A 4420-nucleotide genomic window follows, 5' to 3' on the forward strand; every position below is an offset into this window, starting at 1 on the left:
AACTTTGAGTTGAAGCCGGCATTCATCCACATATTGCTGCAATCCGCACAGTTCAACGGTTTGGCCGATGAGGATCGAAACAGTCATATAGAGAGTTTTCTCGAGGTGTGTGATATGCTGAAGATAAACGGAGTGACGAATGATGCCATCAAGTTGAGATCCTTCCCATTTTCCCTAAAGGGGAGAGCGAAGCAATGGCTACACTCATTACTTAAAGCATCAATTACCACATGGGAGGAGATGGTAGAAGCTTTTCTGGCCCGTTATTTCCCTCCCGAAAAATCAGCAAAGATTAGGAATGAGATCTCATCCTTTGTTCAGTTGGAATTAGAGTCTTTATTCGAGACATGGGAAAGGTTCAAGGAGCTCCTGAGAAAGTGCCCGCAACACAGATTCCCAGAGTGGATGATTGTTTAGACTTTTTATAATGGTTTGAACCCGAGTACAAGGCAACTCTTGGATGCGGCAGAAGGAGGTACCTTAGGTAGCAAGACCCCCGATGAGGCCCATCAGTTAATTGAAGAAATGGGGTTAAACAGCTACCAATGGAATGCCAAGGAGAAGAAAAAAGTGGCCGGTCTCCATCAAATAGATGTGGTAACTTCATTGGCGGCTCAAGTGGAAAATTTGAGTAAGAAGTTAGATCTTCTAACTTCAAATAGAGTGGCAGCCGTGACTAATTGCACCGGGTGTGGTGGAGGACAAGCTCCCTCCGATTGCCCGATCTCTATCGGTGATGTTTCTTCGGTGGAGAACGTTGATTTTGTAGGTAATGGCATGAGACCTCAAGGAAACCCATATAGCAATACCTACAATTCAGGTTGGAAGAATCATCCCAATTTCTCATGGAGTAATCAGGGTTCACAAAAGGCCATTGGGCCACCGAGTTTCCAACAACAAAAACAACAAGCCCCTCAGGTGGAAAACAGAGTCTCAGATTTGGAAACCCGAATGACTGACTTAGAGAAGCACTTGGCTAGATTTGTGCAATCTGCAAATACAAGGTTTGAATCAGTCGAGGCTACACTTCACAACCACACCGCTTCTTTGCATAACCTTAAAAATCAGGAGGGGCAAATTGTGAAGTCTCTCTCTGAAAGGCCACATGGAAGCTTGCCGAGCAATACAGAGACCAACCCTAGAGAGCATGCGAAGGCGATCACTTTGAGAAGTGGTCGTGAGGTTGAAGGTAGGCTTCCGAGTGAGATGCCAAAAGAACATGCACCCAAGGTTATAGAGGTAAAAGAGGGAACGAGTAAAGAGAAAGAGGTGGCACCCCCACCTTTCAAGCCAAGAATCCCCTATCCCTCTAGATTGAAAAATGACCAAGGGGATGAACAGTACAAGAAGTTCCTGAGTTTGTTCAAGCAGCTCCACATCAATATTCCTTTTGTTGAGGCATTGGCCCAAATGCCTAAGTATGCAAAGTTCTTGAAAGACTTGTTGACTAACAAGAGGAAGTTTTAGGAAAGTGCTTCAGTGATTTTAGATGCTTCATGCTCGGCGGTATTGCAAAAGAACATGCCGAACAAGAAGAAAGACCCGGGAAGCTTCATCATTCCGTGTAATATTGGCAATTTAGGTGGGGAAATGGCATTAGCGGACTCAGGGGCTAGTATCAACGTCATCCCATATAGTTTCTTTCAAAAGCTAGGCTTGGGCGAGCCTAGGCCTACTCGGATAACTTTGCAACTAGCGGACCGAACAGTGCGACATCCGAGAGGCATCATTGTAGACGTGCTTGTTAAGGTGGACAAGTACATTTTTCTGGTTGACTTTGTAGTGCTAAATGTCGATGAGGATGCAGATGTACCCTTGATACTTGGGAGACCGTTCTTGCAGACTTCCAAATCATTGATTGACATGGACGGCGGAGAGCTCACATTGAGAGTTGGAGATGACAAGCTCACATACCGCCTTGATAAAGCTATGTGGCATTCCCTTGATTTTGATGACACTTTATACTTTCTAGACACTACTGATGAGATTGTTGATGAATACATGCAGGAAATGTTCAATCCGGATCCGTATGAAGGTTTGTTCGACCAAGAGGAGTGACATGAAGATGTAATGATGCTTAGATCGATGGTAGAAGTACCATCTACCCCGGGGATTGCGCACTGCGGTGTCAAGCTACGGGGTAGTCTGTGGGTAAACGATCATACTCCTCTATGGTAGTAAAGTCCTCATCATATAACCCAAGCTTGACTGAAAATTGCGTGACATTCATACTGTAATGGTATCCAAATACTCAGAAATGTATGGTATCACTGCAGTCAAATCAAGAATATGATCGATCAAACTCAAAAGATGCTAAAACCTCAAACATTAGCAAACGAATAGCAGGCTCATGAATAGATAGCAATCTGCGCCAACTACCTACAATAAGAAACTGCTCAACCTTATCGGCCATATCATCAGCCAACTATACCTCCCTGAGCAAGCTCAAGTCCGAGAATCGTGTCTGATAGAACTTGAGCTTCGATAATCGCTTAAACGAAGCCTGGTGCTCTGGAATAGCGAACTCTATACTCTCTAGCTCCAGGGACGGCTCACGAGGATGTTTTTCGGCCACTTTCTTTGTTCTAGAAGCCATATCTGCAAGTTTTGAAAAAAAAGCGATCAGTTAAACTCATAGAACAACACTACAGAAATCCACACGGCTGTCTGGAAATTCCACATGCCCGTGTGGATCCAAGGGGCGTGAAAGCCACACGGTCACTATGCAAAAATCCATGAAAATACATCAAATTCATTTCTACACTCATTTTAAACATGCAATAACCACTTTATCATAGAAATGTGATTGATCGCCCGCAAGTTTACGGGATCGCCAAGTAATACCCTGTGAGTGACACAGGGGTCGTAGTATTCCACGGGGCCAAGGAAGTATTATTACTCACTCTTCACCTATTATCTAGCCTACAATTCTTAATATGAAGAACAAATGAAATAAAATAAAATAAACTAACTAATCTATGGCCGGGTAACTAGCACACAAATGTGAATAAACAAGGGAGTATCAAGCATAAGAAGGTAGTGTTTGGACAAGGAATCCACCTAGGGTTGTCATTAAGTCCTGAACTAGGATGAGTTAAAGATGCATTGATGATAATTGAGACCAAGAGACCTCGTGAGTAGATTAGCCCCAATCTCTCGGTGACTAACCCCTGATCCCATACGAATGTCAATCGGAATCTCTTCCGGATTAACACACCTATGATCGCATAAAGTTCTTAGAGTTCTCTAATAGCAGTAAACCTACTATCCTTCGGTTTAAACCTAGCAATGGAGGGCTACCAACACCCGATCTCTCGGCGTATAGATACAAGTATCCCCTTTCAATCTCTCCTAGATCTATTACACGTGAGTAGGTCACATCTACGCATACAACTCATAGTAGAATTACGGATCTCTCCATACATGTAATTCTAGACATGAAAGCATGAAAGATTGAATCTCAAACAACCATCAAAATCAATGAAGAACAACATTCCAAGTTCATACACAAGATTAGCCCTACGGTTGATCCAAATCCAAACACAACAATAAGTTAATCCCTCATGACAAGGGACACTTATACAACATACAAGGAAAAGAAAGACAATAAAGAAGCAAGAAAACTCCCTCTACGATCTTGATCTCCTTGAATCGATGAAGCTTCGAATGATGATGCAATGGTGGTCTAGATCTTCAATCCAACTCCTTCTCCTATGCTCTTCTCCCTCTTGGTGATGATGGGTGCTCGTTTCCCACATGGATCGTCGCCGGAAGATGGCCGGAAGGCCTCAAGATTGTGTGGTGGCGGCGGCCCAAGAGGCCAAAAAGAAGTATAGCCAAAAAGTCCCCCATCTTTCTCCAAAAATCCCTCTATATACCACTCATCATACCCCATTGATGGCCTCCATCCCGAGTGCTATACCACTCCCTATCGCCCCCTTGATGGCCTCCATCCCGAGTGCTATACCACTTCCTATGGCCCCCATCATGAGTGCTATACCACTCGCTATGGAGCTCAACATTGACACTATTTGGGGTAGGCAAACTCCATCAAGTAAATATCTTCTATTATAGCTACAGTGATCATCCCGGGCTCTATACCGGGCAGCATTGAGGCCGTATGCGATGATCCAAATCGTGACTCGAAACTCTCCAGGTGCTACAGTGGCAGCTACAGTGATTTCGCTACAGTGTCGATGCTGCAGTACTCCGGCTACAGTACTGCACCATGGTTTTCTTTTCTTTTTAACCCGAATCATATCCTCGTGTCATCCATGGTGTTCCCGTGCCCTGCAAAGCAAATAACACACAATTAAGCACAAAACGGGCATCAATTCTAATTAAAATACATGCTAGAGGTAACAAATACATACACTCAAATACATACATTTAGACACTTATCAAAATGATGCACATTCAT

General features: G+C 43.7%; 1 non-coding gene across 1 annotated transcript; it reads right to left on the reverse strand.

Annotated features, from left to right (window-relative positions):
* Window positions 1–288: 288 nt before the first annotated feature.
* On the reverse strand, window positions 289–395 carry LOC120254590. Its single transcript, XR_005534666.1, has one exon. It is a non-coding gene; the product is annotated as a small nucleolar RNA R71 (small nucleolar RNA).
* Between the last annotated feature and the right edge of the window lie 4025 nt (window positions 396–4420).

This window comes from Dioscorea cayenensis, unplaced genomic scaffold, assembly GCF_009730915.1.
Source record: "Dioscorea cayenensis subsp. rotundata cultivar TDr96_F1 unplaced genomic scaffold, TDr96_F1_v2_PseudoChromosome.rev07_lg8_w22 25.fasta BLBR01000518.1, whole genome shotgun sequence".
NCBI lineage: Eukaryota > Viridiplantae > Streptophyta > Magnoliopsida > Dioscoreales > Dioscoreaceae > Dioscorea > Dioscorea cayenensis.